The 25,865-nt window shown below is 37.3% G+C and overlaps 1 protein-coding gene across 3 annotated transcripts in view; it reads left to right on the forward strand.

The window, feature by feature from the left end:
* The window catches only part of LOC120537097 (neurite extension and migration factor-like), a 519,487-nt gene that overhangs the window by 237,319 nt on the left and 256,303 nt on the right, over positions 1 to 25,865 (forward strand). For all 3 annotated transcript variants that reach the window (XM_039765751.1, XM_039765752.1, XM_039765750.1), the window contains exon 2: positions 11,659 to 11,793. The gene's annotated coding sequence lies outside the window, so the exon portion shown is untranslated. The remainder of the gene's footprint in view (positions 1 to 11,658; positions 11,794 to 25,865) is intronic.

The raw sequence follows: 25,865 nt of genomic DNA on the forward strand, positions 1-25,865 counted from the left end.
GTCCTGCTACTGATTTACAAATTCAATTGTAACAATTCAAATTGCTTGCTATTGTTGTTTGTTTCATACCATCATAAAAGTTGGTAGAATACATAGGCAACTGTTTCTTAATCTCCCTAAGAAATTAAATGAAAGTGTCAGTGGATATACATTCAGCTTTATGGATTCCTACTCTCTTGAACACCCTTGTTTAACATGTTGTCAATAGTATTAAGATGATTTTGTGGTGGATCACCAAAAAGAGGTTGCCTGAGGAAGGGTAACTGCCAAAGTGTCAAAATAAGTTCCATCCTTAGACAAACTCAGTTAATGAACAACCTACTTTGGGCAAATAGTGTGGCAGTCTGGAAAAGAAACATTCAGTTATCAGAACACCAGTTGAAAAAAAAATAATTTGCACTCTGGATGAAGACTTTCAATATTTTCCAAAAACAGAGATGATACAGTAAATCCTAGGGTGCTTAACCCTTTGCTGAAAAAAGAGAGAATATACAAGATGTGAATGGGGCTGAGGGTGAGACCATGTTGTCTCGATGCATGCCCAATAAGTCAGGTAAGGAAATTCTAGAAAGTTGATTCTGTTCATCTGGACATAGTTTTTTTCTGATATGTATCATCACTCATCCAAGTGACTTCCTCAGTCTCAGTTGACTGCAAGTCTCTCCAACCTTATAAACAGTAGCTTGGCCTAATGACTGAACTAGCACCATTGGCTAGCAATGGGCCGTGTGATCAATGATATGCAAATTGTCCATTAATCAATGGCCATGAGTACCATTCACAGAGATTTGGGGAATGGCTGCAATCACCGCATTGTAAGATGGTGAAAGATGTACCCTTAGGCCTCCTCCTCCTCGGTTCAGAGATGGTCTTTCCTTTTTCACATAAATGGCCTCTTTGACTCCTCGCTCAAACCAGCGTTCCTCCCTGTCCAGGATGTGCACATCTTCGTCACTGAAAGAGTGACCACTGTCCTGTAGATGTAAATAGACTGCGGAGTCCTGGCCTGACGAGGTAACTCTTCTGTGTTGTGCTATCCACTTCGCCAGTGGTTGTTTTGTTTCCTCAATGTTGCTTTATAAGAATAAGGACACACTATGCAAACACTAGGGTACACTATCATGTGACTTGCTGGCTTGTGTGTCATATGTTAATAGCAAATGATTGTTCTGTTTCTGTTACTCAGAAATTTGTGATGTCGGTTTATATACTTATTGAAAAGTCCACAGGCCTGTCACAGTTTAATCCTGGCATTCTTTCATCGTTTTCAACTAAATAAAAGTGCCTGTTAGCTTGCATATGTTTTGAAAAGTTAAATAAATCTTATATTGGAAAACCATTATAATTTCTGCTTTTTGATTTTATTTGTTTAATCTGCTCTGATGTCATAGGTGAAAATGTAAATCAGCTTGAAGCACGAAAAGCATTGCACACTAAGAATTCAAGAGTTATTCTCAACTGCATTGCTAATACTTAAGACATAGAGTCTTATGAGTGAGACATGTCTTTGGTCAAACTGTTATTCCCTCACAGGAAAGTACATGTGTTTCTCTACACCTTGATCAAGAGTGTGTTTGCTGTGTAAGCTGGAGGAATGTAAGAACTGATATACAGAAAAGAAGTAAGATATCAACAGTAGCAAGAAAAGATAATAATGGATGTCTCACAGCTCTACTGTCTTGAATAGGAATTCCTGTGAGGGTGCTGTTTATGTGGAATCTGCTGGTTCTCCTTATGGTTGTCATTTTTTTCCCATGTATGCTTTGATTTACTGTTCAAATCTAAAATTTCCTGTGTATTAGGCCATTTGTCAACACTGAAGTGCTGTGCATAATAGAATGTGAATGAGTGTGCCCTGTGATGGACTGACACCCCATCCTGGGTTAGTTCCATTCCTGAGTGTAAAGCTGCAGGAATACTTGGTGGCCTCCTTGATTGCAAACTGGATTTTAAAGGTTTGAAATTGGAGCAATGGATGGATAAATAAAGAATTAATACTTCAACAAATATATGTGTATACTGTATGTGTGTGTGTGTGTATGTGTATATATATATATATATATATATATATATATATATATATACAGTATATACTGTATATACACACACACACTGTATGTGTGTATCAGGTTTGTGTGGCATACCACATCTGAATATGTAATGAAAAAGCCAGTTTTTATAATGATGTGGAACCAGCATTTTGTCATTTCTGTTATCGGACGTAATTGGTAGCTTTAAAGCACATTGTGCTCAGTCATTTCTAAGGGCGACCGTTTGCTATTAGATTTTGCATATTAAATTATCTTGAATCACCAATGAGCCCAGACCACACCTTGAGCATATATATATGTAAACGAGCCCAGACACAAAGGAAAGCATCATGTTTACTACTGATCAGAGCTGTAAAGTTGTTTGAAAATGTAGTTGTGAATATACACCTGACTTTAGACTTGTAAAACAAGTGTGTAGTATTCAGTTCAAAATATTAGTTGGTTGTCGCTTTGGACTTTCAGTGTCATAGTGCCTAAACTGATACAGGTACAACTCACTGTATCTCACACTGGATTATTCGCCTTATGATTGTTTATTCTGATACAACATATAGATCTGAAATTCTGTCATGCTTTTAAGCTACATTAAAGAAAGTGTACTCAGCTGTAATGTCAAAGGATGGACAGGGAACTTCGTCTCCTGAACTGGCACGTAGCCTAGTCTGTTGCTTCAGTTTGTCAATATTTTAAAAAAATAGTTTAATTGATAATTGACTAGATATCATAGTCTAAAAAGGCTGCCAACATTGTATTTTCTTCTGATAAATCTTCAGTTTTCTCTCTGAAATAAACTTCGGCAAAATCCATTTCATCATCAGTAGTAAGCATTTTTGTAAATAATTTTTGTGCTATCTCCTCTCACTACCTCAATCTCCCATTCTAACAAATTGGATTAGGCATGAGCAATCTATAGAAGACACTTCACCAATCAAAACACAGTATGCTTTAGAGCCCACCCACTCAACTTTGACCAATGAAAGTGACAATTCTATTTCAAATCGTATTGCATGATGCATTTGGAGGAAGATTACAGACAACATTAAATAAATAAGAAACAAAAACACATTTCATCACACATTTATACTTGCATTTTATGGCACATTCATTTATTTTTGCCCACATTTCACAGTACTTTTATTTATTTGCACTTTATTTATTTATTTATTTAATTTTGTCCAAAATTTTCCTCCATAGGCATGAGTCAGGAATACTAGCTCTACACTGCCACTCTGCTTATGTTAAAACATCTGTGTCAAATTTATTAAAGTTTAATCTGATTAAAATTAAATGTATGCCTATAACTTTTGCTCAGCTAGTGCCCATTGATTGTCTTCCTGCTCATGCCAGATATTACCAACGGCAGCAGGATGCTGCTTGCCTTACACCGAGTGCTGCTGTGATAAACACTGACTCCCCTCTTACCCTAAACTGTGTGGATTAAATTTATTGCTCCGCACAATCAGAATTAAATACAGTATATACCTATGACTACTGTTCACTTCTTCTCACTTGACTGCACATATACACATGCTTAATCAATCCCTCACTAGCTGTCACAGGATGTCCAGATTATGCACATGCATGGTGATACCAATCACACCAGGCAATATCTTTGGCATAGTATTGCCATAATTATAGTGAAATTATGCAATACTATGTAATAATGCAATACATTTGATAAATAATGCAATAATTATTTCAAAATAAGGCAATACCTTTGAAAAATACAACAGTTCTTTTGTGAAATGATGCATTACTGTTGCAAAATAAATAGTTTTTTTGTTTAAGTGGTGGGAATAAGCTTCTGTACTATACACTGAGGGTGACAAGAACCATACAAATAAGGTGAATTTTGCAAGATGAGTATTCAGTGAACCAGATGTTACTATGCCTGCAAAATTATTCAGTTAAAGATGGAATGAAAATATTAAAACATTGTTTAACTTTGCATTAAATGACAGGAAAATTTATTAGAAATAAAGAATGGAGCAGACATATGTCACCTCTCTGAAGAAACAGACTCACTCAGCTTAACAATAAGGGTAAAATAAACAAAGCTGCCGCCAGAGAATATGGAATATGGATCTACCTGCCAATAAAAGTGATGCCCCAGATTTGAACCAAGGCTAGCTTGTATGTCATACTCTTTTTGGAGCTCCTGGGGAAGCTGTTAATATTTCTTTTTTTAATAATAATGGATGTGTTTTTGTGTGGTTGTCCCCAAGTCTATTCCATTCTTTTTTTATCTCTTGTAGTTAAGTTTAGTGTCACTGCCATTTTAATCTGGTTATACTTTCTGGCTGTTTTAACAGGATTCTAGAGTTAAAGTGTAATGACAAATCAGTCATTAAAACATTTTCATATCTTACTATCAATGTTTGCCTGCACTTTCGTGCTTTGTTGAAGTAGTCATTCATTTCCTAGATGACGAGGTGGATAAAGGCTTATGGATAATAGAGACTGTAGTTTTGTTTTGGAATTATACCCATTTCCATTTAAATATTAAAACTAAATAAGTTAAGACTCTAAAAGAGGCTTGATATGACATTAGCACGATTTGAATCTAGTGTTGGATCATTACTGTGTCAGTGTAGCAGCATTCATGCCTTACAGCTATACTTTCAGACATATAGTATATGCCTTTTATTGGTTTCATCCATTGTTTGTTTTCCCCGATTTTCAAATTGTTGATATGAGTTGTTGTCCTGCTGCTGTGGTTTTTTGTCAAAAAGATTTTGTTTAAAGAGCAACATAGTTATTCAGCTGGTGTGACATTTCCATTGTAAAGCCGAAAATGTAACTAGTTCTACAGCCTTGGGGTATAGTCTTGAATACTTCTCAATTGCATCAGACTCTGGGTTTGGATGTATTTTAGATACCTCTTCAGGTATTCTACCAAATTTAGTCCAATCAGCATTTCTTAGGTTTTACCTGCTGTCGAATTTTACAGTATGTGGTCATATTGCTGCTGTAAATTTGAGGGCGATAGGGTGATGTTAGTTATTATGTATGGAGGTACATACCGTCTTGAAGCAATGATGGAAAAGATGTTTGATAACAAATACTAGGTCTAGGTTGTACTCAAATTGCCAGAGTGGCTACGGAAATCACCAACCATAGAAAAGTTCGTTTGTTTGTTAAAAATTAAAGGTGATCTGAATGAAAAAGGGCACATTTGGGGCTTACATAATTGTTTTTTAACAGTTATGTAAATTTATATTGTTCCTGAATAATTGTCATCATAGATCATATTCAAGTGAATTGTCATATTGGATTTAACGAAAATTGCATTTCCGTATTGTTTATGTGGCTTTTCGGCAGCCATCTTCAAGCCATCAAGTTTTGATACTCGTCCATTGGTATCTTGTGTGTTTCCTGGATACACAAGATGTCACAGTGTTTAGATGTGCGTAATTGTTGGATAATATGCTCTTTTGTTGTGGATAGGCCATCTGTATATTAATAGAGATTATTGTCAGTATTGGTCTTGACAAGTTATTGTCTGGTGGCATAGACACCGCCATTATCAGGTTTGAAGCTCTTTATGTTTCTCTGGGCTGGTGCTTTTTGGAAACGAACAATAAACTGACAGAGAATCTGCCATTGCCCAGGGAACAGCCAAATGTAATGACTACTATTAATCACACTCAACATAGAGGCTCCTTTTTTGGCAAATGAAAGTATGCAGAGCCCCAAGGAAGGATCCATGGAAGGTCAGGGCAACAGTGGCAGCCGAGGAAGGAGATGGCAATTTAGGATTTCACTTTGACACAACATTCAGATTGTCCAGGCAGAGTGCACAAGCAGGTATAAAGGCAAAGAAATATTAGGCTGTATAGTAAAAACCTTTGAATATTGTTATTTTTTAGCCAGGGTTCCTTTCCTGGCTGGGGTTCAAATGCTATTTTTGTTGATTTTGTTCATATTTTATATTAACCGTGTTGACTACTTAGTTTCTTTATGTAAGTGTTTATTCTGTTGTGCTTTTTTGTGTTTTGTATGTGGTCCCTCAAGAGGCGGAGCCGCTTGTATACCACCACAGGGGATACCCTCAGCCCAAGAAAGCCTGAGGAAAAATCATGGTCCCTTGCAATTCTTTAAATATGCTTATGATGGTACCTATGGGAATTCATATTAGAACAGTGATTGCTTTGGACTGACTGTTTTAAAGGCTTCGTCATCTGTGTTTTTTGAACTCTTTGGAGCTTTTTGTTAAACAGAGCCCAAAGATTCTATGTTGCACTTTGTGTGACTAGCCAGATTTTGACAGTTTTACCCCCACTAGCGAGCATTTTGAGTATTTTTGGGAGTCCTGTGTGCATAGGAGCTCTCTAGTTCTTACCAAACATAAATCAAGAGATGTTATGCCTAGTCTGTATAATCCACATGTGAAACGTCATTTGCAGAGCTATGTACTGTACAGCTATGTTTTCTATGCTTCAGAAATTACATAGATGCCCTAGAAACTGGGCAGAAAAAAACATCCAAACGAGTCTAATATACAAAGTATATAACCCCAAATCAGAAAAAGTTGGGTCGGTATGGAAAATACAAATGAAAAAAACTTAGTGATTCTTAAATTTAATTTGACTTTTACTTCATTGCAGACATTATGAATCCTAGATATTTCATGCTTTGTCTGGTCAACTTCATTTCATTTGTTAATATGGCTTCATTCCTACATTTTCAGTCTGTGACACATTCTAGCCACTTCTGGGATTGTTAACATGAGGCTTCTTTTTTGCACAGTAAAGTTTAAGTAGCATTTGTGAATGTAATTCCATATTGTAGTGCTTGACAATGGTTTGCCAAAATAATTCCTTGCCCGTGTGGTTATATCAGCTATTGATTAGTGATGATTGTTGATGCAGTGCTGTCTGAGGGATCGGAGATCAAGCGTTTTCCTTGAATTATTAAATGATATTACGCACTGTAGAGGGAGAAATATGCAAATCCCTTCCAATCTTTCTTTGGGGAACATTGTTTTTGAATATTTCAATATATTTTCTCATGCATTTGTTGACAAGCTGGAGATTCTTTGCCCATCTTTGCTCCCCAAAGATTCAGCCTTTTGTGGATACTGCTTTTGTACCAAATCATGATTTCAATCACCTGTTGACATCACCTATTTGAAATCACATCATTATTTAATGTGTTTACCTCATTACTGGTCCTAATTAGCCCCCTTACCAACTTTTCTTGGAATGTGTTGCAGGCCATGTATTAACAAATGAAATGAACTTGACCAGATAAAACATGAAATATCATAATGTCTGCAATGAAATAACAGTCAAAGTAAAATTTTGTTACACGGTAGGATCCCTGTCTCTGCCACACATTACAATTCAGGCCTTGCACTGAATTTTTATATTTATAAATATCAATACTAGTTTACTTAGGTGATAATTGGGTAACTTCTTGTTGGATATAATAGTATTTAAAAGTGGTTGTTACTGTTAGTTTTTGTATATTTTACACTGTATTACAGAAAGTGGCACAATATTGTTCACTTCAATAAATAAAAGTTCTTTAAGAAAAAGCCATTGAATGGGAGTTCTGTTTTTGTTGTAGTATCGAAAGGTATTGAGTATCATAAATTTTCACAGGTACTGGTGTCAAATACAAAAATTCTGGTATTGTGACATCCCTACTTAAAAGTGGACAGTATTTCCCCCTCTTAGACAGAAATAATCAATTAATAATTGTTCACACTTAGACATTAAAAGTCTATTTTGCATTGTTATAGTAATGAGGAGAAAATAGCACAGATCATTACAATAGTGTGCTATTATGAGTAAACACTAACAATACCTTAGTGCAGGGGTGCCCAAGACGTTGATCGCGATCGACTGGTAGATCACAAAGGTAGTGCAGGTAGATCGTGTTGCATTCAAAAAAACATTTTTAAACGTTACTCTTATCATATATCCTCCCCATGGCATTTGCCACTTTATTGACATACAGGGTGGCCAGTCTGACATCTCTTTTCTTTTAACACACTGGTCATCCTGCACACACGATCAAACGCGCAAGCTGCTGCAAAACTCCGGCTGTAATTTAGTTAGCCTTCCAATTTATATCGACTAAGGAAGGGATTTAAAAAAAAAATTGTTTGGGGAGGGTATAGGCTGGATGTGGAATTGGAAGAGGATTTTTTTTCTCACAATATCACAATTGAAATGTGTTTGTCTGATCTGTCAATCTATCATTGCTATTCCAAAGAGGCAAAATGTGGAAAGGCACTTTCGAACTGTTCATAAAAACTACGAAACTGACTTCCTTCCAAAAAGCGATCTGAGAAACAGAAAGGAGAGGGAACTAAAATCTCAGTTAATCGGACAGCCGTCATTTTTCACTCGGCTAAATTCAAAAGCAAAGGCACACACACCAAAGCATCGTTCCGGGTGAGTCACTCGATCATTAAACATAAGAAGTCCTTCCATGAGCTACCTCCTTGACTGCATTATTAGGCTCTGCTTATTTATGCGAGTCAGCCTTATCCCACATGAAGATTGTTAAATCCAAATACTGTAGTGACCATAAATGTATTGAATTATTGTGCCATAAAGGTTATTCAGTTATGCAAGGTACGACAACATGTATTTTATATATAAAGTATACACACATATATATATATATATATATATATATATATACAGTATATCATCCTCTTTAATAAAACCCTTGTGTGCGTCCAGTGTCCGTGTGTGTGTCTTCTGGTGAAGTGCGCATGCGCGGGCCGTGCCACACGTTGTACCGTGCCCCGCCGATGCGCTCGGCATGTGGACGCACACACACTGGAAGCTGGGCACACAGTGAATGGCCGCGCATACAAGATATAAAGGACACCATTGCTGGGGAGAGTGCTGATTGGGTAGTCGCGGCAGCGCACATAAAATCCGTTGTTGGGGAGACACCCCATAAAATAATCAGTTGCATGCCCCACAGACGGACGAGCAAAAAATACAAAGATACTGATAAGAAAACTATATATAAAAGCATGCAATGCAAACATATTATATAGGTAGAGACTGGAATAATTTAACTACATCATAATGTTCTGTAACCTGCAGATAGACAGAATACCATCCATAATGTAACAAAAGCTTTGTTGTTAACAGGTTTTGTAAATTAAATTTTGTAGACGTGAATATAATAAAAATGTTTTCATGTTTCTCTGTTGATGTAATGTCTGTCTCCATGAAACAACATGGCTCCCACTGGATCACTTTTTAATGAGTTATGAGTTGTACCTTACACTTTATTTTTCAATGATGAAAACATGCATGAGCGCAGCGTCCAGTTGTAGGACAGATCTCACGTACTTCTCTCCAATCCTGCCAGTGGTTATGGCAGCTGGAACTTTGAGCAGTACCATGCTGTGTCCAAGGGATTAAAACAATATCTCAGCAATGGAAAGAAACTCTACTGATAAAAGTGAACAAGTTGCAGAATGACATGCTTTTAATGAATTAGTTACATGAATCACCAGTGTTAACTTAACAATTACACTGTTAAATGGAAATGTAGATTGTAAAAGGGATTGTTGTTTTCATATCATCTACACTTTAAATGCTAATTTAACATTGGTGTTTTGGCTGTGCTCAACAAACAAAGAGCTCTTTAACCTATCTGATGCATTCACAGCGGTTTGTATTTGTACACACACATCCAATTTAAAGTGATTGCTTTCCACATCCTGAACTCGCTACACCATGTCTTAGGAGAAAAAGTTAATGGGATATCTTTAAACACATTTTTTACATTTACATAATATGTATTATGGGGATCACCACAAATTGGTAGAAGCAATTATCACAAATGATCGTTTTGATGGCATTTCTGTTTTTTAAAAAAGCATTTCATTTTCAGTCAATTACAAGATTTGTGTGTATTACCAGTATTATAATTTTGATTGTAATTATTTATTAGCATATTGTAAGACATGTAAAACATTTCAGAAGAGGCTGCAGCCAACCTATTCAATTGATAAAAATTGCCAATAAAAGTAATCATTGGAAACATTTCCCGGTCGTTGATGTTTGAAAAGGCATTAATGTGAAGTCTATAGACAGAGGAAACAAAAAATCAGTTTAATTTTCAAAGCTTTTCTGATTTGGAGTTATAGATAACAGGTTATGGCCCTATATAGTATATAAACAAAGTCTTGTATACATCATCTGCTAATCTTTCTTTACAGAGAGAATGAGGAGTGTGTTTACAAATATTTAGATAATCCATGTCCTTGTGTAACATACATAACCCTCCCATTTATTTCAAAAACATGTATAACACTTAGGATTAAATTATGGAAATAATGGTAACATAGATTTCTTTAAACACACAGACAACGTGTAGAAACTGAATAACATACTGTCACAATAAATGACTGCAGACATCGCAAGAAGGTTTGGGGCAGCCACCCGTATATTGTAATCCGGGCTACAAAAAGGTAGTTGCAGAAATAGCACAGGGTAGTTTACAGTACTGAGTCCAAGACAGAACTGATGACCAGAGGAAGGGGAGCGGCTTTTATGGCGAGTTGACCGGAAGTGATGTCACCCTCGGGGCGGGGACCGGAAGTGTCTTCCTCTGGGCTTCGGCACCTGATGGGATTTCCCAGGAACAGTCTGTAGGGAACTGAGAAAGGGAATCGGTGCACCCCTCTGCCCCCTGGTCGGACAAGTTGTTACAATTATATAAGCCCTTTAGCTGCCTCCCACTCACACATGTGTGACAATACATAGAAACCAACAATATATGTCTATTGATTAATTGTTAAACTATGGCCAGTTGACAACGCAGGAGAGAAAAACATAAAATCCAGTCAGCAGTCTCCCTGGGGAAAATAAGCCTCTGGCAAGTCCACGATCAATTGCAAGTGAGAAAATTAAAGAGAAACTCACATGCAGATGTGGATACCTAGGCCAAATAGTTGCCCTGCCCCTACTGGGAATTTTGCAGTCTGTGCCAGGCGGTTCAGTCTGATGAAGGAACGATGATGGATGATTCTAATGCCCATCGTATCTAGACAACTGTTCCATTAGCAGGAGAACAGCTTGGCAGGTAAACAGTGGCACCAAGTGCCACAACAGAATTTTCAGAGTAGGAACAGAATGCTAAGACTGGGTGCTGTCAGAACATTCATTGAGCTTTTCACTAGTTTTGTTGGGACTGGGTTTAAGGAACGGATAGTGGGTTCTTTCCCTCTTCTGCTATCTCATTAACATTATTAACATAGTGTGTGCAAGTTGAGGCAGGGTTTGCCAATATAGTGTTCGGTCTGTGAGGTGATGCAGAGGTCTGCGATATTTTTTTTCTTCTTATAGAAGTTCATGAAGTCTGCACTGCTAGTTTGTAGGTATTTTGCATTGTAGTTCAGAAATCCCTTTAGTTTTTCACTGAAATTATCCACTTTTCTAAACATCAGATTAGAATTGTTTTCAAGTAATCTAGAATAGCAGTCCAAGTAGGCCATGAAGAGAGCTTTTTTTTTCCATACCCTTTGTCCAGGCAGCTTTTTTGCTTTCCATCTACACTCTGTTTGTATTGTTCCATGTTTATCTGAGAACCTTTTTTTATTTTATTTTTTCTTTTTCTTTTCCAGGTTATCACTGATCTGCCCTGCTACTAATTATCAGCAAACACTGAATCACAACAGCCTTTAACACTTTCATGAAGGATAACTAGGAAATAATGACTTAATCAGTAGATATCTACGGATCTTCACACCTCATTGTAGGTAAGTGTGTCATAAGTGAATTTTGTTATTTCTTCACTTTTTTTTCAATCAAGACACAATCTAAGAACTTTGTTTATATTCCTTAAAACATTATATTTGTTGTTTTAGTCTGTATTCTGTACATCAAACTTGTGCTTCTGAATTAAAATGAACTGTGTTATTATGGCACTGTATTTTATAGTAGATGTCATCCTTTTTGGTTAGCCCAGTGTATTTTAAAATGTTGGTATTATTTTACTGGCAATTATCAGGAAAACTGACTTGTTGCTGGGCAATACCATATAAATCTCTGCTCTGGCTAAATAAATGAGTCCAAATGGAATCACATTTCCCAAGGCACTGTTGGTTTTCTGCTCTTTAAAATTTCATGTGTCGCTTTAGAAGCAGAGGGAAAGATTGTGAAGTTTTTTTATTTTAGTGTTGGCTTTCCATTGGGAGTATTTAAACAGTGGGACTGATGCAGTGCATGAAAATGTAGAGACCAGTGTTTACTTGTGTGTCAACATTGTTCTGCTTGATAGTTTAGGAATAAATCCAAAATATATGAGCAATGAACTATTTTCATTTAGAAACAGTGTTATGATAAATGAAATGTCTCCAGCTAAAATGGCAAAATCATTTGGAGTTTCATGAACTTTTGCTTATTTATATTTTATTTTTTATTATTGGTGCCTTATCTGCTCTACTTTTTATTTTAAGATAATCATTTAGGTTTAGCTTTTAATTAAGCTTAAAAAGCCCATTTAATGGAGATTAAGAAATGCATGCTGTGTCCCCATAGTGCATGGATTGTGTTAGCAATAAAAGACACAGTCTAACAGACACAGCCTGTTAGCATTTTAAAAAAATGTTATTAAAGGAAGAAGTTTACACAGTAACCTGCTAGACATGCCTAAATCAATAAATACCTGTACCTACACATTCTCTTTTTGAATTTGATCAACTCAGGTGAACAAACTAAAACTTTGTGCAGACAACAAGTAAAATGTTACTGACCTTCTTTAGAAGGTTTGTATTTTTTCAGTGTGTTGCAGTTCTCAGACTCTTTGTGAAAGAAGTTTCAGTGTATTTTTACATTCATTGGGGTTCTTTTCATTTAATTGAGCTCCACATACCTGACTGTTTTTTTCTGGGTGTCCAAATGTTACACTCTTTAAGATCATAGTTGTGGAGTTTGTTGCCAGGGGGTGTTGTCAAAAGTGAGCTACTAGCAATTGGTTTATTTAAAAACAGAAGAAATATTTTTGTTTCCACTCATTTTAATTTTTTCTCAGTTTTAATATTTAAAAATGCTAAATACTTAATCTTTGCTCTTCATTCAGCTTTTAGTTTAACTTTTGTTTAAAATAAATGTTGCTTTATCTGTCTTAGTCATTGTTTTTGATAAGTGTAAAACCTTGGTACTAATTCACAGTTATAGGTTGTAAGTGTTTTTATTCCAAGATTTTCATTCCAGGCTGATTTATGCTTCTGTGAACATTGTGACAATTACGGGTTGGAACTGTATATTGTTATGTTATCTAAATCATCTCCAAGGAGTCCTTAAGAGGTGACCTTTTGTTTGCAATTGGGCTGCTAACCAATAATTAAGATTAGGCCAGATAAAGCCTCACATTCAGACCATTTTTTGCAAAAATGTTTTCAATAATTTTATATTTACAATCACTTTTGATTCCATAATATTATTGTTTGGAGTAATACTAGATGGGATAAGTATCTATTTTCAGCTCCAATACCTTTTGCTTTCCTTTCATCCTTTTTTGGTTGACTAGAAGAATTCGTATTCACCATCTATAACTCAGTAGGTAAGCAATGTCTTATCCATCCATCCATTCAACCCGCTATATCCTAACTACAGGGTCACGGGGGTCTGCTGGAGTCAATACCAGCCAACACAGGGCACAAGACAGGAAACAAAGCCTGGGCAGGGCACCAGCCCCCCGCAGGCAATGTCTTATGTTAACTAAAAAAAACTCTTTTTGAGTTAAAACTGATTAAGTCAGTAATTGTGTTGCAATTACTTAGTATGTTTTCCTTACTTATTCACTTAACCTGGCACTTAAGTCTTCAATCTGCCTCAAGAATGATTTAAGATATGAAGAGGTAGGGGAAGTGACAGCGAAGGTGGTAGGGATGAGAATAGCGCCCTTAGGCATGCGCCGCACAGCCGCCCTGCAGGCCGCTGCAGAGAGTTGATTCTACAATAAAATAAAAATAAAAAGAGGAATACAGTAATCCCTCCTCGATCGCGGGGGTTGTGTTCCAGAACCCCCATAGATAAAATCATGAAGTACAAACCATATGTTTGTATGGTTATTTTTATATATTTTAAGCCCTTATAAACTCTCCCACACTGATAACATTTATTAGAGCCCTCTAGACATGAAATAACACCCTTTAGTCATTAATCTGTGTTCCATGACAAGACAGAGATGACAGTTCTTTCTCACAATTAAAAGAATGCACACATATCTTCCTCTTCAAAGAATGCGTGTCAGGAGCAGAGAATGTCAGAGAGAGAGAGCGAGAGAAAAGCAAACAATCAAAAAATCAATACATGCTTTTGGGCTTTTAAGTATGTCGAAGCACCGCGATAAAGCGGCATTTTGTAGAGGAGCGTCTGTATCATCTAGGCAAACAGCCCCTCTGCTCACACCCCCTCCGTCAGGCAGAGAGAGTGAGAGAGACAGAGAAAAGCAAACAATCAAGCACCGCGCGGGAAGCATATCGTATATCATTGAGGAGTTTTATTTAATATGTAATACATGCTCTTATTGGGTAGCTTCTAAGCCATCTGCCAATAGCGTCCCTTGTATGAAATCAACTGGGCAAACAAACTGAGGAAGCATGTACCATAAATTAAGACCCATTGTCCGCAGAAATCCGCGAACCAGCGAAAAATCTGTGATATATATTTAGATATGCTTACATTTAAAATCCGCGATGGAGTGAAGCCACGAAAGTCGAAGCGCGATATAGCGAGGGATCACTGTAACGTTGGAGGTCAATCATCACCCCGAAAGCAAATAGTAGATGTCACGTAGTATATGTGTACCAAATTTCAGATCAATAGTTCAAACAGTTTGTGAGCTACAGGTGATTTAAAATCCTGGACAGACAAATGGACAGCCATGGTAGTGTATAATATATAAAGATATATATAAACTGCTCAAAATATCAGATTTCAATGGGAAAAAAGTCATGCTGGATATCTATACTGATATGGACTGGGTAATGTGTTAGGAACAAAAGAATAAGATTCAGATTTATAGGGCACTAGCTGAAGTACCCGCCAATGCTTGTGTATGTTTGTAGACTGGGTTAAGGAAAGAAGCAAAAGTTTGTGTTTTTTAAATGGTGATCCTATTGTTATTGCTAGCTGTCCCACCCATCATGCATAGTGCCTCTCTATCAATGTCTCTGCTCTTGTGAGTTAAGTATTTGATCTTTTTTGGTCTGACTGGATTCCAGAATTGCGATAACTCCTTGCTGGACTGTAACCATGAAAACTGTTCTGTCTAACTCATCCTCTTATTTGAAGTTGGACAGTTTGTTGTGCTTGAATTTAAAAGCCGACAAAGCAAAGTTAAACAATAACCCTTTGATTTTCCATATTTTGTTGCACTGCACTTCCACTCTTCATCAAGCCTCGCCCAACACCCTCTGCAAAAATACAAGATACTCCTTTTTATATTGCAGTAGATAAAACCAGCATGCTGTGAAAAATTTGGTTACCAAAATAGTCTCTCTTGTCAGTATGATCCTATTATAGAGCAGCTATGCAAAATTTGATCCCAATCGGTCAAAGGGTGTAGGATTGTATAGGGCACATACATTCTATTTCATGTATAGCAGGCCGGGACGCCCCTGCAGCATATGTTCCGTGGGAGCAGGCATAGGAGACCCAATACCTCTCCCTGGATGCTAGATGGCAGCCTCCCTGGGTTCCAGCGGTGCCTTGGAATCCAGCAGGGCTTCATGGGAGTTGGAGTTTGGTGCAGCCCTGTTGGGTTCCGCAGGTGCCACCAGAGGGTGCTGCAGCGGGAGCTGCTGGGCCCTTTTGGGCAGTAGTTTCGTCACACCCGGAAGTGCAGCTGGGTGTTGGCAATCAAACACCTGGAGCAGTTACGGGTGCCTAATAAAAGGAGCTAGCAACCACTACTCAGGAGCCAGAGTCGGGAGGAAGAGGACGAAACTGCCTAGGAGGAGTGGAGGATAATACTTTAGTTAATTGGTGTTTTGGTGTATGCTGTGCTTGGGACAGGTGAAGAAAAATAAACCATTTTCTTTTATTTATACACGTGCCTCCAGTGTCAGTCTGTGTTGGGTCGGCGCTGGTGAAGCGCCTATTTCACTATTATATATATATATATATATATATATATATATATACTAATAAAAGGCAATGCCCTCACTAACTCATCACTAATTCTCCAACTTCCCGTATAGGTAGAAGGCTGAAATTTGGCAGGCTCATTCCTTACAGCTTACTTACAAAAGTTGGGCAGGTTTCATTTCGAAATTCTACACGTAATGGTCATAACTGGAACGTATTTTTGTCCATATACTGTAATAGAATGCAGCTCGATAGCCGTGGGAGGCAGAGTTTCATATTAAAATGTTTAACCAATCACATTTCAGCCGTCATTGTTGCCAGGCAGAGAGGCTTTCACAATCTGTTGTGGAGGCACTCTTAACACAGAATAAATGTCAATTAACCTGTTGCTTCAACCAGTCAGATTTTGAGTTGGTGTCAGTAGGGCCCTCTAGCAGGCGTACGGCAACGTCACCGTATTCAGACCCATTGATTGGATAGAAGCCGATATGAGGAACTCTCAGAGGCCACTGAACGCACCGCAAATGCTCCGAGCGAAAGATCGTCGCATTCACTAAGGCCAACTACATGGCAGGATTCTGGACATTATTTGCCAGACACAGAACAGATTTCAAGACCAAGAAAACCTGATGTTTGTCACACTCCTCGAGCCCCAGAAGTTTCGGAAATACAAGAAAAATTTCCTGCATGCAGCCTTCTCCACTTTAACACAAGAGCCACGGAGTGCTTTTTGACCTGTCTTGGCTAAAAACAGAACTGACTGTAATGTACGCCATGGATGATTTTGCAGGAAAATCTCCCACTGATCTCCTTGACTTCCTTCATCAGAAAAATCTGAATGAGAGCATGGGGCAGCTGTTCACATTGGTATATGTGGCGGTGAGCAATCCTGTGTACATTGCTTCTGTCGAGCGGACATTTTCAGCCTTAAAGCGAATTGAAACTTATGGCAGAAATACTATAGGGCGGGTTCGCCTTTCAGCATTAGCTTCGATGGCGATAGAAAGTGAGGTTTTGATGGAACTGAAGCGCACGGATAATCCGTACGAAAGAGTAATTGAACTGTTTTTGAGGAAAGAGAGGACGATGGATTTTGTTTACAAATAATCTGAATTTTTGGTGAGTAAAATGTTGCGATTTTCCTAAATAATATTGCAAGTTTATGAGTTATTATTGATGTTTTTTATGTGTGTCATGGCTGTGGCTGCAGTAGAAAGGAACTTGTTCATCCCTGGTTTGTCTATTCAATAAAGGCATTTAGTGTGGCTACAGGAGTTATCTTTTATATTTATATATATATATATATATATATATATATACTGTATATACATACCCGATCTACATACTGTTAAATAAACGAACCACACGCGGGGCTAACATGAGAGGCTTCGCTCTACGGCTGACGCCCAAGGTTCAATTCCGAGAGGGGTGCAGTGAGTGTGTACTCCTGATGAGCCCAGAATTAGGCTAAACACGTGCGCGTACTGTTTGCATTATTTGACAGTAAAACTATTTCAATATATTATATATATATATATATATATATATATATATATATATATATATATATATATATATATATATATATCAGCACTTCCGATTCATTTTACCTCGCACCCCATGGTTTGAGAAGAAGTATGAAAAAATATGAGGTTAACGCAGAAAAACAGATCACCAATTGAAGCTTTATGAATAATGGATACTCTATTCGCCATCAATAATTGTTTTGGTAAAGCCATACTCCGTGTAATCCTCCTTCCATTTTGTAATTTTTCCGCAACTAGCCATGATTAAATGAACGGTAAAAAAGTAAGAGCGAAGCTAGGGTGACTTATACAGGCAGGCAGGCGACAGCTCAATAGCTCGAATTTAGATAGGTTCTATTTAGTCGCCAGAAATATCTTTAGTAGGAATGGAAGTTGAATTTAGTCTTTAAATTTCTATGGTGAAGAAAAATTTATGCAATGATGACTACATTTAACTTACATTCCTACTTAACATATTTCTGTCGACTAAATAAAAATTACTTATATTTAAAATTTAAATAGAACTTGAACAGATACGTTCATAATACCCACGCAGCACTAAGTGTGCGCACGTAAGAGCAGTAGTCATCCGTTTTAACAAGTAGCATATTGCACTGATACGAAATAGCCTGCCCATTTAATTATTTAGGAATGGATAGATAAATTATGATATTGTACAAATAATTTTTCTTCCTCGATGGATTCTGGCACCCCCAGCAACAGCTGCTCGCACCCCAAAGGAGATATATATATATATATATATATATATATATATATATATATATATATATATATATATATATATATATATATATAGATAGATACAGTCATGTGAAAACATTAGGACACCCTTTGAAAGCATGTGGTTTTTTGTAACATTTTTAATAAATGGTTATTTCATCTCCGTTTCAACAATACAGAGAGATTAAAGTAATCCAACTAAACAAAGAAAACTGAAGAAAAGTCTTTTCAAGATCTTCTGTAAATGTCATTCTACAAAAATGCCTATTCTAACTGAGGAAAAGATAGGACACCCTTGCCCCTAATAGCGAGTGTTACCTCCTTTGGCTGAAATAACTGCAGTGAGACGGTTCTTGTAGCCATCTACCAGTCTTCGACATCGGTCTGAGGAAATTTTACCCCACTCCTCAATGCAGAACTTTTTCAGCTGTGAGATGTTTGAGGGTTTCTTGCACGTACAGCCCTTTTCAAGTCACCCCACAGCATCTCAATGGGATTCAAATCTGGACTTTGACTTGGCCATTCCAGGACTCTCCATTTCTTCTTTTTCAGCCAATCTTTGGTTGATTTACTAGTATGTTTTGGGTCATTGTCATGTTGCATGGTCCAGTTCCGCTTCAGCTTTAATTTTCTAACTGATGGTCTCACATGTTCTTCAAGCACCTTCTGATACACAGTAGAATTCATCGTGGATTCTATGATGGTGAGCTGACCAGGTCCTGCTGCAGCAAAGCAGCCCCAAACCATGACACTTCCACCTCCATGCTTCACAGTTGGTATGAGGTTCTTTTCTTGGAATGCTGTGTTTGGTTTACGCCAAACATGTCCTCTGCTGTTGTGTCCAAATAATTCAATTTTGGACTCATCTGTCCAAAGAACATTATTCCAGAAGTCCTGGTCTTTGTCAACTTTATCTCTGGCAAATGTCAGTCTGGCCTCGATGTTTCTCTTGGAAAGCAAAGGTTTCCTCCTTGCACACCTCCCATGCAAGTTAAACTTGTACAGTCTCTTTCTGATTGTAGAGGCATGTACTTCTACATCAACAGTAGCCAGAGCCTGCTGTAGTTCTCGAGATGACACTTTAGGGTTTTGGAGACCTCTTTTAGCATCTTGCGGTCTGCTCTTGGGGTGAACTTGCTGGGGCGACCAGTCCTGGGCATGTTGGCAGTTGTTTTGAAAGCCCTCCACTTGTAGACTATCTTCCGGACAGTGGAATGGCTGATTTCAAAATCTTTTGAGATCTTTTAAATCCCTTCCCAGACTCATAGGCTGCTACAATCTTTTTTCTGAAGTCCTCTGACAGCTCTTTTGTTCTCACCATGGTGCTCACTCTCACTTCAACAGTCAGGAGCACACCAAACTAAATGTCTGAGGTTTAAATAGGGCAAGCCTCATTCAACATGCAGAGTAACGATCTACTAATTATGTGCACCTGGTGTGATATACCTGTGTGAGATCTGAGCCAATTTAAGAGGGAATACATGTGAGGGTGTCCTATCTTTTCCTCAGTTAGAATAGGCATTTTTGTAGAATGACATTTACAGAAGATCTTGAAAAGACTTTTCTTCAGTTTTCTTTGTTTAGTTGGGTTACTTTAATCTCTGTATTGTTGAAACGGAGATGAAATAACCATTTATTAAAAATGTTACAAAAAACCACATGCTTTCAAAGGGTGTCCTAATGTTTTCACATGACTGTATGTGTGTGTATATATATATATATATATATATATATATATATATATATATATATATATATATATATATATATATATATATATATATATATATATATATAACACTCATAACAGTGACAAAACAATTACATTGTCAATCATGTTACGTTATTATTAAAATGTTTCCTTTTCTTTTTCATTACTTCTTTAACACACTACTTCTCCGCTGTGAAGCGCAGGTATTTTGCTAGTATGTATCTATGTATGTATATGTATATAGATATAGATTCTTTGGCTGCATCCCATCTTCCTGTATAATGGTCTGGTTTAGCATTGCATCTACTCCCTTGAGATACAAACTGAACCATAATGTTTGGATAATAGAAAAGATTTTAGGCTTGCTACTGCACTCTGTTAAGGATCTGTATTCAACAAATAATTGTAGAAACATTGATCATTTCAAGTCAGACTCTCCTTTATTTGCATTTAAAGAATGCTTGAAATAGTTTCAAAATTCCTATTTAACGAATGGTTTCGTTTTGCCTATCTTTATTAAGTGACAACTACAGTATTGTGTTCGAAAGTGATTCATGCAAAAATCATTGTTACATGTTTCACTTTAAATAGTGTGCAAAACTGTAGTCCATATTTTATTCATGAGTTCAAAACCAAGTGCCCTTTTCAAATGGAGACATCAAAATGAAGAGCAAACCAAACTCTTTATCAAAAATACGAAAGTCATATTCCAAATTTTTCTTTCTGTTTTTTCCACTCTAAAATTTTACTGTAATATGTACAACTTCACCTTCCTTTAGCTTAGCTAAATGTAGACAAGCAATGTGCATAACTCAGATGACAGTGAATATGTTAGAGCAGGTAGAATATCAATTTAATTCCCCAAGACGGCTTTTACAAGAATGGCTGGGAGATAAGGAGATCAGAAAGAGAATATAGTAATTATATTTTTATCAAATAATACAATTAATATAAGTCTTAATATAATTAATAGTTACATTTTTGTTATTTTGGTCTTTTATTTAAATTATGTTTGAAAGAATAACCAAAATAACTGATGCAAATCTAAAGATTGTTTTAAGAATGTTGCGACCTCAGATAGCTTGATTTTCTTTTCCTAAATGAAATCTTCTGATTCTTTATTAAACTTTTTCCAAATGCTGACATCAAGACTTATTCTTGCCATTTAGACTTAGATGGCAGTATTTATAATAAAAAAAAAAGATATTCTTTTTTGAGGCTCATTTAAAGTGCTTCCAATATAACTTTTCTTTAAGAGGAGAAAGCTAATCACAATACACATTGTTACTGTAGACAGCAGTCACCCAGTCTGAAGTGCCAATGGACAATAAAGAAATAATTTACACCACTTTTGGTCTTTGTGTGGGAAAGTAGGAAGGTTGTAATGCTATAACAATAGTGTGGGAAACTGCATGAGAGAGTAATGATGTTTTCTGACCTCACCCTTAGACCTGTTAAGAGTGGCAATTTTAGACTCTAAACGTATAAGTTTGAACGGCATTAGATTCAAATAAAGGAGCTATTAGACACAAAGCAAGACACTAGAAAAGCAATTACAAAGCTGATAGAGGTAGAGCACAGAAATTTAAAGTAAACTATAAAATAAATGACGGAGAAAAGTTACCAAAATCTCAAAGCAGATAGTGAAAATGCAGGATATTGTGGGTGTGAATAGCTAGTACAATACTTAAAGAAACTGTAGTCAATAGAAATCATAATAAACACACGTAAGAAAATACATAAATAAATGGGGAGTCTTAAAGGGATTATAATTCATAATTTGTGAGAAAACTGAAGAACCTGGGTTGAAAGAACTGAAGAAGATGAGTTATAAAGCCATGCTACCACATGGAGCTTGAATGGCTGAAGGTCTTGAAGTTAGGACCTGTCAAATGTGATTGTTTGGACAAATAAGGATGGTGACAGTTTAGTATGCATTTTCATTTCAGTGTATGAAAAAAGGCTAATACATTATAATGTTGTCCCGTCATCAGACTAACAGCAAGGGTTAAAGACTAACAGCAAGAATATTTATTCAAAAAACAAATATGAAATTCTTATTAATATATTTTGATTTCGGGACCACTGCAAGTACAGTTGTAATAAAAGCTAATAAAAATGGCGACATGAACCAAGAGATTGTTAAAATGAGAAAGGATGTAGGCATTGGCATGCTGGGAGCCCTGATGATTCTGAATTGTAAACTTACAGTATATGGCTTGAGGTCCAAGAACCAGCAGGTTACCCAAGGATTTGAACCCTTGTGCAATGCCATCTACTGTAAAGGTGCATGGTCTGTAGTAAGTAAAGATTCATGGCCCAGCAAGTTTTTTACCTCAGCTGCATACTTGGTCTCACGTTTGAGCAGTTTCTGCCTCAGATACATTACAGGATGATCACTACTGATGCATTGGCTCAGCACAATTTCCAAGCTTGTGTTCAAAGCATCAGTCTGTAGGAAAAAAGGCAAAGAACAGTCAGGTCAGATTAAAGTAGGTGCTGATGAAAGGGCCTGCTTCAGGTCAATGGATAAAGCCTCAGCCTGGACATTAAATACCACAAACTAAATATGAATGCATGGAAAATATGGATAGTTTTATTTTAAGGCATTAAGAAAAATGCAGGCTAGAATGCTGAGGATAGTCACAACAGTCGTCAAGTAGGAAAATTTGCATTGTTGGTCTAGAGATGATTATAATGACAGTTCAATGGGGGCTGGGTAATGTTTCACTGCTACAGTTAAACTGTAAATCAAGCTGATGGTGTTTTTTCACAAATTCTGCACAACTTCTGTTCAAGCCACAACTGCATAAACCCATATAAAATTCTGTTTTACAATATTTATAAGAGATTGGATTTTTTTTTTCTGTTGGACAATGTTGCTTGGTGATGTTCTACAATATTCAGAATTCAGAAGCAAATGTATTATGATGAGCCTTTCATTAAAGTGTCAGTGCTTTTATGAAATGAGAAAACTACTAAACAAACTTGAATTACTCTATTCATATTCTATCTGCATGCCCAAATCATGCATTATTTGTTTCTGATTCCTCTTCTTTTATATTTTTGATTTTTTATTAAATGCAAAGAGTTAATTTACAATACAGCCTAATTATATATGAATGTAGGATAATCCTTTTGGTGTTTTGATATTGCATGAATGAGATTAAATCTTATGAAAGCACAGAGACATTTTGTTGATTATCTGTGAGCAATCAGACATTACAGATTATGCAGATTATAAACATGAAACTACAAAAGGACATGATGCATTTTTAGTTTAATTCAGAAGAGGCAACATGCAAACTGAAATTAATCAACTGGCAGGCAGAACATATCAGTATTGAAATACGTTGGCATTTGGACAAAAAGAACTTAAGTTTGAAAGCTTCATAGACTAATTAGGGGTCACTTTTTCTGCAGTTTTCCCATTTTCATCAAGATCTAGGGAAAAAGGTTAGAGTCTGCAAAGCATTCTTAACATTTGCCAATGGAAAGGTAAAAAATAAGTAGCATAAATAAGAGGGAAAGGATCTGGAGAAGGTGAGCAGAGTAAAAAATAACAGAAGTTGTGAAAAGCACCCATTAGAGATGATAAAGGAAAATGTTAAAAAGTTAGTTGGTCATTTTGTCCAAGAGAAATGTGTGATTCAAGCCTGAAAAGATTAGTTATCTTATTCTCGTTTTCTATGAACATTTACAGCTTGAGGATGCTCTGTGATATGATCTATTAGCTGTCTCCTTTTTTAACTGTATAGATAGCTGAGCACTATCTACCAGAAATGAACTAATAAGATTTTTTTGAAGTGGCATGAGCCTAATTGCTTAATGTTAAATTATCCAGAGGGGCCAAATAAGATTGCATTGTCAAAGATACATTTGCGAGTGGTGCAGTGACTAATGTTACTACGTAAATTGCCCAGCTGGAAGGGTGGCTGGCTTGGCTTTGTGAGGTGATGTGTGGAGAACAAGTTAAATCATGTTCGGTGGGCAACAGAAGGACATCAGAGTGGTTTCTGCAAAAATCTAGTAGAGATACCTTTAAATAAAATGAGGATATTTTGTTTAGTTAACTTTGGAATATAGATAAATAGAGTGTTAGTTTGGAAAGGGTTATCACATAGCTTCATTTGTGATGTTCCTATTTATTCAGTATTCAGTATTCAGTGAGTGCAGGCTCAATGCGCTGTAACAGGTTCACATGTCAAATGCCATTACAGTTTTACAAATTACTAATTACATTAATAAAAATAAAGGTACACATTTCTTTAAACACACAATGAAACAAAAGCGTATATCCTAATAAAAATAGCCAACAAAGATGCAATTACAGTAGCTATTTAGCAGCTCTTAGGAGGTTATGCTAGCCTAAAGTAGTTAGTCTTCAGTCTAGATTTAAAAGCTTAGAACAAAGTGATCTTTTTATATAAGTAGGCAAATTTTTCCACAGCTTTGGGGCGCTGAAACCCTTGCAATATGAGAAGAGTATGCTTTGTCACCCCACAAGGTAATATGGAAAGCCATCTGCTTTGCTGCTTTTTCACCTTTAACTGATGACCAGACAAGGCTCCAACACCATCATTACATTAGCTAATAACACTACAATCATAGACTTGATTGCCAAGAATGACGAGACAGCTTACATAGAAGAGATTAGCCTTCTAACATGGTGGTGCCAAGACAACAATATCTCTCTTAATATGAGTAAAACCAAGATATTGGCAATAGGCTTCATAATCCATGAGGCAGACACATTCCCATCTTCATTAGAAGAGATATTGTAGAGAGGATCAGAAGCTGTAAATTTCTTTCTGTTGCTATCACTGTGGGCAGGTCCATTTTTTTTGTCAAAAACTCTCAAAAATGCTTCTTCAGACGTTAACTGAAAATCTAGATGTCTTCATCTATAATCACTCTATAGACTGTGGACTTGAACCCGGACACAGACAGGCGGACATCTTATTTCACCCAACACACGTTTATTTACAGTTATATTCAGTCCAGTCACACCCCAGTGCCTCCAGCACCGATCCTCCAATGTCCAGGCCACACAGTCCTTCGTGCCTCTCTCTCCTGGCCGCCTCCAGTCCTCTCTCCAGCTCTGTCCACTTCCGCCCGACTTCCGCTATCGACTGAAGGGAGGCGGCCCCTTAAATAGGAACCCGAATGGGCTCCAGCTGCTTCCCGGCACTCCCCCGCAGACACGCCCCAGTGTGGCGGAAGTGCCGGCTGTGCACCCAGAAGCCGTCCGGGTGTCCCCTGTCGTCTTCCCCCCAGCACTTCCTGGTGTGGCGGAAGTGCTGGGCTCCAGGGATATTCAGGCACCTGGGCGCCACCTGGCGGTGGCCATGGGTCCCTACAGGGCTGGGCTTGCAAGCCCTTTACCCGAGGCCCCCAACATAACTAGGGCGGACGCCCCCTCGCGGTCTGCAGGAGGCACAAGACCTCCTCCGGTCCTCCTGGGCATCCCGGCCGGGCTCCAGCCCCAGGCAGATGCCACAAGACACATAGTGGAATTCGTCCTTATTGGCTGTACTGTATAACATCCTGGTATTGCATATGCTCAGCTGAAGACCACAAAGGACTATGGAGAGTGGTTGTTAGCTCAGCATATTACTGCCAACTAGCTCCCTTTAGTTCGGGACGTGCATTCGAAAATTTAGATGAGAACAGGCCATTCACTACAACAATGCTTGCTAGTCCTGTCCACAAAAATTCCCCAAAATAACATCAAGTCTAGTTTTGAAAGTCACTAAAG

This window comes from Polypterus senegalus, chromosome 10 (genome assembly GCF_016835505.1).
Source record: "Polypterus senegalus isolate Bchr_013 chromosome 10, ASM1683550v1, whole genome shotgun sequence".
In the NCBI taxonomy this organism is placed as follows: Eukaryota; Metazoa; Chordata; class Cladistia; order Polypteriformes; family Polypteridae; genus Polypterus; species Polypterus senegalus.